This window comes from Pipistrellus kuhlii, unplaced genomic scaffold, assembly GCF_014108245.1.
Source record: "Pipistrellus kuhlii isolate mPipKuh1 unplaced genomic scaffold, mPipKuh1.p scaffold_m20_p_8, whole genome shotgun sequence".
Lineage (NCBI taxonomy): Eukaryota > Metazoa > Chordata > Mammalia > Chiroptera > Vespertilionidae > Pipistrellus > Pipistrellus kuhlii.
Genome location: NW_023425584.1, coordinates 27832541 through 27848127, shown reverse-complemented (window position 1 = coordinate 27848127; position 15587 = coordinate 27832541). Strand labels below are relative to the sequence as shown.

The 15587-nt window shown below is 47.0% G+C and overlaps 1 protein-coding gene across 2 annotated transcripts in view; it reads right to left on the bottom strand.

Moving 5' to 3' along the window:
- Positions 1–15587, bottom strand: part of SPOCK1 (SPARC (osteonectin), cwcv and kazal like domains proteoglycan 1) — a 430304-nt gene that overhangs the window by 323742 nt on the left and 90975 nt on the right. The window lies entirely within an intron of this gene.

Sequence of the window (15587 nt, the reverse complement as noted above, 5' to 3'; positions counted from 1 at the left end):
AATAGGTCAGATGGAAAAGGACAAAACTCTTATGTTTCCCTCATATGTGGAAAATAAAACAAAAAAGTAACAAATGGCCTGGCCAGTGTGGCTCAGTTGCTGAGTGTCGACCGATGAACCAGGAGGTCATGGTTCAATTCAGTCAGGGCACATGCCTGGGTTGTGGGCTTGATCCCCAGTAGGGGGCGTGCAGGAGGCAGCTGATCAATGATTCTCTCTCATCATTGATGATTCTCTCTCTCTCCCTCTCTTTCTCTCTCCTTCTCTCCCTCTCCCCCTCAACAAACGAACTCACAAAACTAAAACAAACTCACAGATATAGATAACAGTATGGTGCTCACCAGAGGGGAAGGGGGTGGGAGAAAGGCAAAAATGGGTAAAGGGGGTCAAATATATGGTAACAAAAAACTAGACTTTGGGTGGTGACACTCATAGAGTATACAGATACTGAATTTATTGTACACCTAAAATTTACATAATGTTATCAGCCAATGTTCCCTCAATAAATTTAATTTCTTAAAAAAACAAGCACAAAAAAAAAAAAAAATGTGGAGCTGGTCTGTCGAGAATCACAGCCCAGCTCTGCTGCTGCCCCTGTGAGCAGTTGTGATGTGAGAGGCAAAGGAGTAATGAGAGTGGCTGGGTCTGATCGCAATCGCACTCCGATTTGAATTGTGGCTCAGCAATTACTGGGGCCTCAGCCTTGGCGCTCCCCTGGGATCTGAGGGGAGGGGCCTTTTCAAAAACTAATTAGACTCGCCATACAAGCAGGCTTCCCTTCAACGCTCCTTGGAGAAGAGTCCTTTTGCAGAGAATGCCCCTTCTGTAGTGGGGAAGCAAATAAGCCTTATGGGAAAGGAACTGCTGGATTGATTTTATTCCCATGCTCTGTTTGCCCCTCATATCAGCTTCTCCTTTACAAAATACTGCTCCATACTGGATCTCTGTCCCCAGCCTTCCTGCTGACCGCTGTAATATGCACTTAAAAAGGCTAGAAACGGTCAACACAAAATGCTCAACAGTCGTGAAGCATGAGTAACAGACCCATGACTGGCTATGACTTCTCCTGTCATACAGAAAAGGGTGCATTACTAAGAGTGCGATAGGCATTCTTTTGTTCATTTGTTTGTTTTTGCTGCAGTATGCTCATCAACATGGCACCTTGGTTCCCTCACCCACCAAGCTTTGGGTTGTCCTTGCTCCACAGAAGAGTGAACGCTCTTGTTTGAGGGCTTCAGAATGAGAAGGGAGGCACTGAGAGGCAGAGGAGAAGCCCTACTCCGATTTCTTTGTTTTTGACTTCTTGGCCAGACAAGGAAAATCACCTGCAAGAACATCTCCAGAGGGTAGGAGCTGGAGACTGGCACTCACGCGCTGACCCGGGGCATGGCCTCACACAGGTTGTGGCTTGGGCGGGGATGAGCGTGTGGAGGCCTCCCAGGGTGAGCCTGATTCCCCTGGACCACAGGGCCCAGGGTGGGAGGAGCCTGTGTGGGGCAGGACCTGTGGGTCCCCACGAGAAGGGAGCATTCTGTGCCAGGAATGCTCCTCCCTCCTCCTGAATCTCCTAAGTCTCTCCCAAGAAAAGGAGCCTCCAGGAATGCCTGGTGCCTGGCCTCCCATCTATAATATCTCAGGAAGTGTGCTTAGAAGGGATTTAACATGAAGAAAAAATTTTAATGTAAGATGTCTTGTTCTCCAAGTATCAAGAAACAATTTGTTCCTGTTACTTTTTTATTTTTAATTTCTACAAGGAACATGTATTACTTGTGGAATAATAAAATTTTTGGAACAAGGCAAGACATAAGCAATTAACTAAGCTGACAGCTAAATCGTGGGAGGGGGGCTGCCTCTTATGCTTCTGCATGACCGCCAGCCGCAGCTGAGAGAAACCCCTTGGCGGTCTTTACAATGGACAGATTCCAAAGTCAACAAACTAACCAAGTCAGTGCTAAAATTGAGGAAGTTGAGTCCTTATCCTTTTTAAAAAATATATTCTTTAGTGATTTCAGAGAGGAAAGGAAAGGGAGAGATAGAAACATCAATGATGAGAGAGAAACATTGGTTGGCTGCCTCCTGAAAGCCCCCCACTGAGGATCAAGCCCTGCAAACCAGGCAGGTGCCTTAACCAGGATGGAATCATGACCTCCTGGTTCATAGGTCAACGCTCAACCACTGAGTCATGCCAGCTGGGAGAATCCTTATCCTAAAAAGAAATCAGACAGGGTGGGAAGGAAATCAGGCAAGACTAAGGGAGACTCAGGAGACAGAGCTGGAAGAAATACAACAGTCTCCTCTTCTCTTTATACATCACAGCTTTGTTCCTCAGGGGAGCTGCTGCCTGAGGGACACCCAGCCCACGACAGCCACAGGCAGATGCGTGGGTTCCAGGGCTTAGGGGTTATGAGGTCAGAGTCCCTATAGGAGCCAGAGAGGAGATGATGCTGCCAACAGCTACATGCCAATGGCCTCCTTTTATAGCAAAGAGTCCAGACAGGGTGCCATGACCACAGGCCAGCGTGTTTGCTACCAGGCAGTCCTTCAGGCCTCAGCAAACCAGGGCTCAGTGCTCCCAGCAACTTTTGTAGCAAAGGCCAGAGACCAGAGCACTCTCCCAGCACCATCTAACCACAAAGGCACGTCTCCCCACTCGGGGTGCCATCTATGTCAGGGTCAGCAAGGAGTCTTCCCAGCCCACTTCCTCTTCCTGGGACTAATATTGTTAGGATTGTGTTTTAAAGTCACTAGAATGAAAACTCATTCTAGCTTTCTATCACAACAAAGATAGGCTAACCACTGGAAAAGAGTTGCCTCATAATGAATCATTATAATCTCCTGTAAACATGAGATCAAACATATACAAATGTATCTATACTGCAAAGAAAAAAATATCCCAGGTGATAGGAAAATATGTTTCTGTGCCATCCTGTAGCTTTGACTAACAAACTAGGAGGGTTTAATGTTCAAAAAACACTGTTCAGCCGAAGCTGGTTTGGCTGTGGTAGAGCGTTGGTCTGCGGACTGAAAGGTCCCAGGTCAAGGGCATGTACATTGGTTGCGAGCACATCCCCGGTAGGGGGTGTGCAGGACGCAGCTGGTCGATGTTTCTCTCTCTCTCACTGACGTTTCTAGCTCTGTATCTCTCTCCCTTCCTCTCTGTAAAAAATCAATAAAATATATTTAAAAGGAAAAAGAAAAAAAAGAAGGGGCCTTCTCCCTTTCTTTAAAAATAAAATAAAATAAAATAACAACAACAAAAAACACTGTTCACATGACTAGGTCTCTTAATATAATTATTGCTTCCCAAGCGGCGAGTAGTCTCGGCAGCATCTTTCACCTGCAGACGGTGCTACTTAAAACCACCTAAGACAAGCCAGTGACTTAACTTTTTGCTCATTTCTTTGGCTTAATGACTACAAATCACACAGTAAGTCCACATCTGATACGAACGTGAAATTTTTCAATGACATATCAGGCAAGTCACAAGGCAGGGCCTGCCATGACAACAGAAACTGGGGCATGAATCTTTGCTTTCCAGAGTCCAAACACTTGTAACCTCCTCCCTCAGGTAATTCAGACCTCGGTGCTGGATCAATTCATGAGCCCAATGGGGAGAGCACTAAACCAATTCCCGGCCTGGATGGCATCATCGGACTGAATATTGCCACTTTAACAGTTAGTGAGGGAGAATTAGAATGTCAGGGAAGAGCTTTCCAAGCATTCATCATTCTCCTTTTTCTCCTCTAAGATATTTACATAACGGCTCCCTCAGACCCACACCGAATAAACTCACCAGACAGAGAGCGTGGCGGAGCAAATGCCACGTGCATGAATCATGCTCCATCTGTGGTGTGATGTACCCGCCCAGCTCCGCGAGGATCCACTGGGGGCGGCGAGGAGGGGATGGGGAGAGTGGGGGCTGGGGGAGCGGAAGTGTGGGGAGGGTCATGTGACAGGTTAGACAGCACCCATTGCTAAAAATGGAGGCAACACAACAGAAAATCCACTCGTGTGATTACTTTACTGGCATAGTCATCACCACAGTTTCTGGGTTCATTTCCTAAGCAGGTAATCAATGGTCTGTGTGTGTGTCTAACATGCAAGAGTGAGCTTCTGGAAGAGGCTGTGGCACAGGAAGAGGGACTCCAGGGAACAGAGGGTGGGTAGCATTGCTCAGTGGCCCGGGGTGGGGGTGGGGTGGGGACGTAGATAGTCTATACATGTTCACCTTCAAATGAAAATATGTGACATGATGAGGTCTCGGAATTTTTCTTACCTCCTGGGTCAGGACTGGTTCAAACTATGATGTAAGCATAGATGGTCCCCTTGCCTTTCTGGCCCCCCAGGCGGCCCACAGTGCCCACCTGGCCCCCCTCCCAGGCAGTGCCTGTGCTACAGGAGCACCGTTCAGAGCACAGCCTCTGAGCCACAGACACCCTGGGCTCCAGGCCCAGCCCTGCCACTCACTGTGAGTCCTGGCTCAGTCACTTAGGCCTCAGCCTCCTATGGATGGGGAGAGGAGAACATGGCAAAGAGCTGCTGTGATGCCTACTTTTTTTTTTTAATATATATTTTATTGATTTTTTTACAGAGAAGAAGGGAGAGAAAGATAGAGAGCTAGAAATGTCGATGTGAGAGAAACATTGCTGCCTCCTGCACACCCCTCACCAGGGTCGTGCCCGCAACCAATGTACATGCCCCTGACCGGAATCAAACCTGGGACCTTTCAGTTCACAGACCGACACTCTACCACTGAGCCAAACCAGTTTTGGCTGTGATGCCTACCTTAAATAAAAACATACACAAAACACCAAACCTTTTTTTAAACCTTAGCACACTACCTGGCACAGGACAAGGCTCCACAATGACAGTTCCAATTGTCTTTCTTCCTCCCCATCACTGGCCCATAGGGCCTTCCGTTCCCACAGCTGCTCTGACACTATCAGCAGCCCAAGAAGAGGGGATGGGAAGGGACCTTTGAAAGTTCTCTAATCACACTCCTACCCCCGTGAATGCAGGCTGGCTTCCCGACCCAACTAGTCAGGGTGACTCCTCCTCCCTCTTCTTCCCCCCAGAGGCTGGAAACCACAGTCCAAGGCTGAAGAGGACAACAGCACAGATGCAGCTAGGGGGAGCATCCTGAGTTGGGTCAGGCGGAATGAGAGGGAACTGATCACTGGGGGAGTCTGAGCCACAGCTCAAACATGAAGACCCTGAGGCCAGACAGCAGGTGCCGTTCAGTCCAGCCTCAGCAGAGCAGGCACCTAACCAGGCTCCCCGAGACTGCGCCTGGGGAGAGGGTCAGCCACCATCTCCTGCTCAGGAAATGCCTTCAATCTTTCAGGCGTTGGGGTGTGTCCCACGTCTCACCTCCCCGAGTAGCCATTTTGAACATTCACAGCACCCACTGACACTCAGCAACTAGCTCCCCCCGCACCAGCCAAACAACGCTCAGCTCCTTCCGAGACCAGGAAAGGACCAAGTGAAGCCCCCTTCTCCTGCCCTCTCTCCGGGAGTTGTGGCCGGTGCCAGAGGAGGCCGGTCAGGACCCAGGCCACCTTGCCCAAGGCTGCCTTCTGTGTCCCCAGCTGGCACACACCACGTGGGCTCTGTTCCAGGAATGAGGGCCGTGGCCACAGGCTGTCAGCACAGCAGGGACATATGGCCCGGGAAGCGCCCTGTGGGGACACGGGAGGCAGACAGGTCCCGTGCCCTTTGAGGCTGGGAACGAGGCCTCAGAGAAATAACCACGACGCTCACCTAGAATCGACACCCACGCTGCCCGTGGGGCTCTGCCCGTCACCGTGTGCTCATCGGGTTCTACCCCCTGCCCTTGAGCCAAACCCTGCCCAGCTGTCTAAAGCAGACCAACCTGGTGTGGGCACCAGCTCCACCATTTGCCAGTGTGCCTCCTGGGCAGTTAGCTCAACGTCTCTCAGTAGGACAACTGGGCCTGCATTCGTTTCCTACAGCTACTGTCACAAGTGCCCACAGACCTGGTGACTTAAATGTATTTTTTTTTTTATGCTTCTGCAGGCCCTAAGTCCAAAATCAAAGTGTTCACAGGGCCATGCTCCCTCCAAAGGCTCTAGAGGAGGATTCTCCTGGCCTTTTCCCGCTTCAGGAAGTCCTGGGCATTCTTTGGCTTAGGGTGGCACAACTCCAGCCTCTGCCGCTGTCTCCACAGAGCCTTCAGGCCCTCTGTGCCCCTGTGGCAACATTCCCCCCTTTCTCTTCTAAGGACACAATTATTGGATTTAATGTCCTAAATCCAAGATGGTCTTATCAAAAACCCTCAAATCAATTACACCTGCAAAGACCCTGCTCCCAAAGCAGGTTGCATTCACAGGGACCAGGAGTCAGGATTTAGACCTATCTTCTAGGGTAAGGGTGTCAAACTCAATCAGAGAAGGGGCCAAAATCTAAAATCCAGCCTAAATCGCGGGCCGAATGGTTTACTGAACAGTCATAAACTGTCATTGTGATGGAAACGCAGCGGAGTGCAGTGATGACAGCGCGGTGCGGGCCACATTGCAAGGCCTGGCGGGACGGATTTGGCCCGCGGGCCTTGTGTTTGACACATGTGTTCTACGGAGACACAGCTCAGCCCTCAGTGCCTAGCATACGGGGTATTCAGATTAACAGAGGGAATGTCTGTGACATGCTTTATGGTGTCAGGCACACAGTGAACAACAATGTGTTACTATTATCACAGTCACTTTATCTGCTTCTCCAGGAAGCCCTCCTCACTCCTCATTCCAAAAAAGCACTTGAGACCATTCAGATCCCCCTCCAGGTTACAAGCCCTGTACCAGCGAGGAAGACACCTGCTGGGGGTGCAGGGAACACGGTGGCAGGAGTGGTGGCAGGGGCTCCCTCGAGAGAGACCTGGGTCTCAGCTCTGCCACTTGCTCGTGATGTGACCTTGGACGTGTGAATGAATGTCGGAGGAACAGGAATATTACAGCTGCCAGGAATGTGATAAATACCTCAGAGAACACAGATGGCAAAGAATAAGCAGCAAACAGCACGCACGCACGCCATAACTAGAACAATGATTCATTGTTGGTGCTCAGCAATTGTCTGCTTCAATAAATAAACACCGCCCCCCACTCCTTACCTCCATCTAATCAAGGTGCCACATCACACTCCGCCATCCATACCTCTGTGCAGACCCCTGGCCCTCAGAGGCGCTGCTGGCCCTGAGTGCACAACCTCACCCCCTGCACAGTCCTTGGGCACAGACACTGCACCTGCAGACTGAGGAACTGCGTCATCCATCCGTTCTTCAGGTGTCTGCTGACCACACGCTCTGCCAGGCACCAACCCTGCGCCAAGCACCCCCTGGGTGCACTTAGCAGAGAGCAGCAAACTTTTTCTGTGAAGGACCGGACAGTGAACATTTTAGGCTTTCTGGGTTGTATGGATTCTGTCGCCTCTACTCAACTGTTACAGCAATGAAAGCCACCCTGGACCACATGTCAACAAAGGAGCATGGCTGTGTTCCAGGACAATTTATTTATAAAAACAGGTGCTGGGCTGCAGTTTGTGTGACCTCTGCTTTTGAGGACACAGAGATGAGTGAGACTCAGTATCCATTCCCACAGAGAGGATGGGACAAGCTGAGACCAGAAGTCAGGACTCCTACTCCCCTTGGGCTGGTGAACTATGTCCTATCTTGTCCACCAGGATCAGTTAAAAGTACATTTAAAATGAAAGGGGAAACAGGGGCAATTAAAACAAAACTATTTGTCAATGGCATAGAGGAAATATTTATAATATGAAACCCAATCAACAAATAGAAAGTCTGTTCTTACACACATTCCGAAAGTATTCCTTGAGTTCCTACCTTGTGCCAGGTCCCTGCTCCACAGAAAGGATAGATCACAAGTAAGCAGACCCGTCCCTCCTGGAACCACAGCCAGCAGATGAGTTTCACCTCCGGAAAGCACTGCCTCATGCTCACTGAAGGCACACACACTGCACAAACCCTGGGCACAGAGCGGCCCACCAAACACTGGCATCCCTTTTGGATGCTGAGCCAAATTCCTCCGAGGCTTTTTGATGTGATCTCCAGGGTAAGAGGCCTGGGGAATGGGGGTAGGTTAACAATAAATTCTCAGCATCCCATAGAGAAAAAGCAAGGTCACACAATTATATTCTAAAAAAAACTATGGTTGGGGGTGGGGAGATAGAAGATTAACCGAAGAACTTATATGCATATAAGCACAACCAATGGACACAGACAATGGGAGGGGCAGGTAAAGGCTGGTGCTAGGGTGTGGGCACAGGTTGGGAGAGGACAACAGGGGAGGAAAAGGAACATATGTAATACTTTCAATAATGAAGAAAAAAAAAACTATGATTTTTCCTGACATACAGCTAAATGCCTAGTGTTTGTGAGCCTGTAATGACCCATGCCATCTCCTGTCCTTAAAGCTCCACACTGTGGCAGCACTCCAGGCTCAGCACCAGGGCTCCATCCGGGTCTCCTCAGTGGCATGATGGCTGCTCCTGCCCTCCAGCTCCATACAGTGTGGGCCCAGTTCCCGTCTTGCTGAGACACTCACGTCACATGAAGCTTCGGGCTCCTCTGCCAGGCTATAAATTCTGTTCTGCAAAACTCTCTGACTGCTTGGCAACCTCTTCAAAACAGTCAAAATTAATTTTACACAAACACTGACGAGGAAAAGAAAGTCTTCGGGGGGACTTGCCAATGCCCAAAGCTGTGACACCAACAAGGACAGGGCTGCAGAAGAGAATCCACAGTGGCCCGCTCACTTGTCATTGTATGCCATGCTTTGCATGAATTGGCATAATTCAGGTGGACAAGAAAATAGGCCAGCTACAGCAAAATACCTTTGGTTCATTCCAAAGAACAATTGAGATGGGAAGTAAAAGGTCCATGTAAAGCATATGGCACATACTTCCTGGGAGATGGTTCATCACAGGCTTACAAATGATAATCCAAATAAAACATGTAGCTCCAAGAATACCAGCCTCTTTAAAATAGCACAAGAGCACTTCCTTTCCTCGAAGCCCTAGCATCACATAGGACTATGAAAAGGGCCAAGAGCTCCTAGACTTTCAAGAACACTTTGCCCCACACAATGAAAGAGAATTACAGTCCAATATCCCTCACGAACATAGATGCCAAAATCCTCAACAAAATTCTAGCAAATTGGATACAGCGTTACATCAGAAAGATCATACACCATGACCAAGTAGGATTTAGCCCGGGATGCAAGGCTGGTACAATATCTGCAAATCAATAAACATGATACATCACATAAACAAATTGAGAGATTAAAAAAAAAAAAACATAGTCATATCAATTGATGCAGAAAAGGCATTTGACAAAATCCAACACCCTTTCTTGATAAAAACCCTCAGCAAAATGGGAATAGAGGGATCACACCTCAACATAATTAAAGCTTTCTATGACAAACCTACAGCCAGCATCATACTCAATAAGCAAAAACTAAAACCATTTCCCCTAAGAACAGGATAGAGACAGGGATGCCAACTTTTACCACTCCTGTTCGACATAGTACTGGAAGTACTAGCCAAAGCAATTAGACAAAAAAAATGAAATAAAAGGTATCCAAATTGGAAAAGTAGACATAAAACTGTCATTATTCGCAGATAACATAATACTATACATAGAAAACCCTAAAGGCTCCATCAAAAAGTTATTATACTTAATAAATGAATTTGGCAATGTAGCAGGATACAAAATTAACACCAAAAAATCTATGGTATTTTTATATACCCAATACTGAACTTATAGAGAGATTTTTTTTAATCCCATTTACCATCACACCAAAAAAAAAAAAAAAAAAAAAAAAAACGATACCTAGGAATAAACTAAGGAGGTAAAAGATCTGTACTTGGAAAACTACCGGACACTGAAAAAAGAGATGGAAGAAGACATAAACAGATGGAAGAACATACTATGTTCATAGATTAATAGAATCAACATCATTAAAATGTCCATACTACACAAAGCAATCTATAGATTCAATGTACTCCCCATTAAAATGCCAACAGCATTTTTCAGAGTCCTAGGATGAACTCTTCAAAAATCCATCTAGAATAAATAAAGACACCAAATAGCTGCAGCAATCCTGAAAAAGAAGAACAAAGTAAAGGAATCTCAATACAAGATATCAAGCTGTATTACAAAACCACTGATCTCAAAACAGCCTGATACTGGCACAAAAACAGACATATAGACCAATGGAATATAATAGAGAACCCAGAAATCAACCCAAGCCTATATGCTCAATTAATATTTGACAAGGAGGCAAGAACATACAGTTTCTTCAGTCAAGATGGTTTCTTCAATAGATGGTGTTGGGAAAATTGGATAGATACATGCAAAAAAATGAAACTAGACCACCAACTTACACCATACACAAAAAATAAACTCAAAATGGATAAAAGACTTAAACATAAGACTGGAAACCATGAAAATATTACAGGAATCCACAGGCAGCAAAATCTCAGACATATGCTGAAGCATTATCTTCACTGATACAGTTCCTAGGGCGATGGAAACTAGAGAAAAAATAAACAAATAGGACTTTGTCAAAATAAAAGGCTCTGTATAGCAAAAGATACCATCAACAAAACAACAAGAAAGCCCACTGCACTGGAGAACATATTTGCTAATGTTATCACCGATAAGAGTTTAATCTCCAACATTTACAGGAAACTCATACAACTTAACAAAAGAAAGATAAACAACCCAATCAAAAAATGGGCAATGGACCTAAATAGATACTTTACAAAAGAGGACATAAGGAAGGCCAGGAGATATATGAAAACATGCTCAAAGTCACTAATCATCCAAGAGATGCAAATAAAAATAACAATGAGGTACCATTTCACACCTGTCAGAATGGCTATCATCAACAAATCAATAAATGACAAGTGCTGGCAAGGATGCAGAGAAAAAGGAACCCTCGTGCACTGCTGGTAGGCATGCAGACTGGTGCAGCCACTGTGGAGAACAGTATGGGGTTTCCTCAAAAAAATAAAAGTGGAACTCCCATTTGACCCAGTGATCCCACTTCTAGGAATATTTCCCAAGAAACTAAAAACACCAATCAGAAAGGATATATGTACCTCTATGTTCATAGCAGCACAATTCACCATAGCTAAGATTTGGAAACAGCATAAGTACCCAGATGAGTGGATTAAAAAACTGTGGTACATCTACACTAGGGGTGTCAAACTCAATCAGAGAAGGGGCCAAAATCTAAAATCCAGCCTAAATCGCGGGCCGAATGGTTTACTGAACAGTCATAAACTGTCATTGTGATGGAAACGCAGCGGAGTGCAGTGATGACAGCACAGTGCGGGCCACATTGCAAGGCCTGGCAGGACGGATTTGGCCCGCGGGCCTTGTGTTTGACACATGTGATCTACACAATGGAATACTATGCTACAGTAAAAAAGGAGGAATTCTTACTATTTTCAACAGCATGGATGGAACTGGAGAGCATTATGCTAAGCAAAATAAGCCAGTCAAAGAAAGATAAATATCACATGATCTCATTCATTTGTGGCATAAAATGAACAACATAAACGGGTGAACAAAAACAGAGCCAGAGACAGAGAAGCATCACTGATCAGACTGTCAAACCTCAGAGGGAAGGTAAGGGAGGGCGGAAGTAAGAGGGAGAGTTCAATCAAAGGACTTGTATGCATGCATATAAGCCTAACCAAAAGATACAGACACCAGGGGGATGAGGGCATGAGTAGGGAATGGGGGGTAAGGACACATATGAAGAACATTTTGCCCCATCCTGCTGGCCCCTCAGACGCTTCTAGCCTCTTCTGTGAGGTACTGCCTGCCTTTGTGGATCCCAAACCTTTCTATCCTGAGCTCTAATATTGCTTTGACTTGGTTTAAGTCCTGACAGCACAGCGAGTCAATGGACCACATTATTCATTGGGGTCTAGGGTGTCACTCCTGAGAAAACACAGAAGCAGGAAGGATCTGAGACTATGGATTTAATATGCAAGGTCCCAACAAGCAGCCTCAAAGCTGGAAGTGACAGTATGGGCCACCGTTTATGACAACTCCTATGCACCAGGCTTACAAGGAGCAGGCAATGTCAGGGCTCAACACAGCAGCACCCCCACTTCACAGACATGGAGCCACAATGCTGCAAGAGGCAGGGCTGGAGCTCAAACCCAGGTCTCTGAGACACCTTTACTCCTGCTAAGGACAGATTCCACCCAAGTCCCCCAGGTCTGGAGTGTGAAAGAAAAACCAGGTGATCACAACATCTTGAGCTCCATCTGGTTTAGCTGTGTTGTCCTAATTGCCAAGAGCACTTGAACTCTTGCTAAGATTCAGATGGGGACATATCGATTTCAAGCATGCTTAACGGCACTTCATGGGAAATCCTAGACTACAGATGGCATCAACAAATTCTGGGATGTGAGGATGTCAGGCCCCATTCAACATGCAGGAACACCACTGGCGCCCCTCCCCACCCCCCATACTTCACCCTTCATGCTACCCACCCAGATCCACATATATGGGTCAGAGGATATCTCCACATCCCCCAGCTTCACCCAGGATTCTGCATTCTTCCTCCCTCTTATATAAAATCCATGTCTGTGTTTCCTATTAGTTAGAGGAAACCCTTTCTCATCTTCTCTCTACAAGGTACTATGCAAAACCAGGGGTACTTAGGGATTAAATAATAAAAAGGGCAAAATGCAAGACCAGTTGACAGACAGAAATCCCCCATGGTCTGAAACAAGGTCACGGAGAAGTCAATGTGAGGAAGTGATGCCTGCCTGGAAGCCGTATGTATCAATAAGCAAATAAAGGACATCTGTTCCCGTGACTGCCAACAGTGACCCCTGGGACCCAAATCAGCTCCCAGCCTAATTCACATATATTTTTAATGAAAAATTGCAAATTAGATTAGTTTAATTTGACCGCATCTGCCTTTTTAAACAAAGAAAATTACCATTTTAATAGGAATACCAGCTATTGGTCTAAAGGAGCAAGGTCCTTGTGAGGTCTGCTTTGCCTATTCTATTTCCATTTTTTTTTTTTAAAGAAAAGAGAAAAGGAGGACTGCAGGGCAGAGGACAGTTGCTCGGGCTTGAAAAACACACAGTATTTCTCCTGGTGAGCAAAGCAAAGAGGCTGAGAGAAGCACGAATCCCATCCCCACAGATGCTCTTGGCCGCCCAGCAAGGCTGCTTCTAGTGTGTTAACACCACACGTCTTGAGTTCCTCCAGGAAAGGTGCACTGAGCCCCTTCGGTGAGCCACGTGTGGTGCTGGGAATTCAGTGGAGACCACGGCACTCTCCAGAGGACAAATGCAGAAGAGAAGCCTGAAGTCAACTGTCTGAACGGAGGCCTGGAGTTAGGAAGGAGCAAGTGGGGGTGGAGAGAAGAGGTTGAATCCCAACACTTGAGGCCAAATAAAAAGATAGAGTGGGAGTATTGGGGGAGGGTGTGGCTGAATGGGACTGAGGACCAGCGGGAACCCCAACAGGAAGGGCACCCAGCATGCCGAACACCCCAAGGAGAGCAGGCTTTGTCCTGAGGGCAAGGGAGGACTTCAGTTGTTTACTTTTCACTAGACCTTCTGCCTGCTGCCTGGGAGGAGGGTAACTGAGAAAGTTTAAGGAAGTGAAGGTAACAGCAGAGATTGATCTGTCCTGCATTTGAATGAGACTTCCCTTTCTCCCAGCCATACCTGACCTTGACCACTCAGTCTTTCCAGATCCTTCCACCCAGCTCTCCCTCCTATCTATGGTTAATTCTTCCTCCTTCCCTGTTTTTGTTCCTCACCCTTCAGGTGCTTCTTCCTGTTTGCTCCTTTAATCAGCCCCCTCTCTAGCTGTCCTGTCTCATCCCCACTGTCTCCTCTTCCACTCTCCAATGCACACGTCCCCTGGCTCCCCAGCCACTACGGTCCTGGAAGCCAGGCGCCCTGAGCCCAGGCTCTAGAGCTGGCACTCACGTGCTGTCCTTCTCAGCCATTCTGTCCAGGTGGCAATGCGACCTATCTCCTGTGTCCACAGCTTCACTGAGATTGCTCTGCCCAACACCCACACTGCCCTCCATGTCGCCAAATCCTTTTCTTCTCAGCCTTCCACCTCCAAATGTTTTTTCCTGCTCTTGACTATAGATCATCGCTCCATCCTAAAACTCTCTCCCTTTAGTCTGGACAGAACAACTAGGTTCCACCCAGACAACAAATGCAGTGCTGTTTTCCACCCCACTGTCAGATCACTCCTTTGGCGGCTCTACTTCCTCCTCCTAATTCCAAATGAAAACTGGCCTCCAGGCTCCACCACCATCCCTCCCTGCTCTTCACATTTCCTCCCGTGGACAGACCCCGCAGACACACTGCTTCCACTCTTCCATTGCCGTCCAAAGGATTACAAATAACAACACAAAGCATTTGGCTCAATACCTGGCAGCACACAGTAAGAATTCAGTTCATCAAAATCGAAATTATTAATATAATTGTCTTAGCCAATCCTTTGCCATTTCCTTCTACCTCTTGACTTAAACTTGGATTATTCAGTATACACTGACTTGTCTCCCTTTCTCCAGCCTGAATTCACCCAAATGCATGCAAATATCACTTTTAGATTTACCTTTTGAGGCCCTGTTTATATTATGTTGTCCTCAATGACCAACAAGGTCAAGTCCAACCTCTCCCTCTCAACACACAACACTTTCCACTCTCTTCTCCTGGGAGATGGGGGGGCCCAATCCCATCCATCCAGCGCTGTCTCCACACCCCTGACAAAAAAACACCTCCATGTCTAAAACCCCGCCCATCTACAGGCACATAGTGGAATCTTGTGCAGCAACTAAGAAGGGTAATGAGCACAACTTGCTTTAAAAGCCCCAATTCTTCCCTCCTCCCTATGCATGCAGCCTTCACCACATCACCTTGTAGTTGTCGTCTCACAAACTGTCACTGGGCCCAGCCATGTGACTTGTTAGCAGACACCACAAAAGCAGAGGCTTGAAATATACTCAGGAGTTTCCATTTCAGCTCTTGTGCCTTGGCCGTGGCCATGAGAGCACTCTGAGCCAGCAGCTGCGAGATGGACACACAGGGAGATGAGATTCTTCTAGATCACCTGGCAGCCAGAGGACCCACAGGCATCCAGAGACCAGCCAAGAGGAGCTATCCCCAGGTCCACCACACATCAATGCTTACCTTGCATGCCAGTGACACTCTGGTTGTTTGATGGGCAACTGATGACTAATACATGTACTAAACAAGATGGAGAAATGTTCACAGTGCATAATGGAGGGAAAGTGACCAACAGCAAAGCAATAAATAGAGAACAGTTCCAGCTGAGGGGGAAAGAGGGGGGTTGGGGTGGGGGAGAGAGAGAACATACCTATGTGTGCACACTTACATTCACAGAAAGATACCGTTACAACTGCATATTCATATAAGAAGTGCCTCCCAACCTAGAGGATTATGTCCTTGAGGAACCACATCTGCTTCATTTACCGATACAGACTGAAGTGCCTAACTCAAGGCCAGGAACACTTGTATACATTGACTAAATGCTG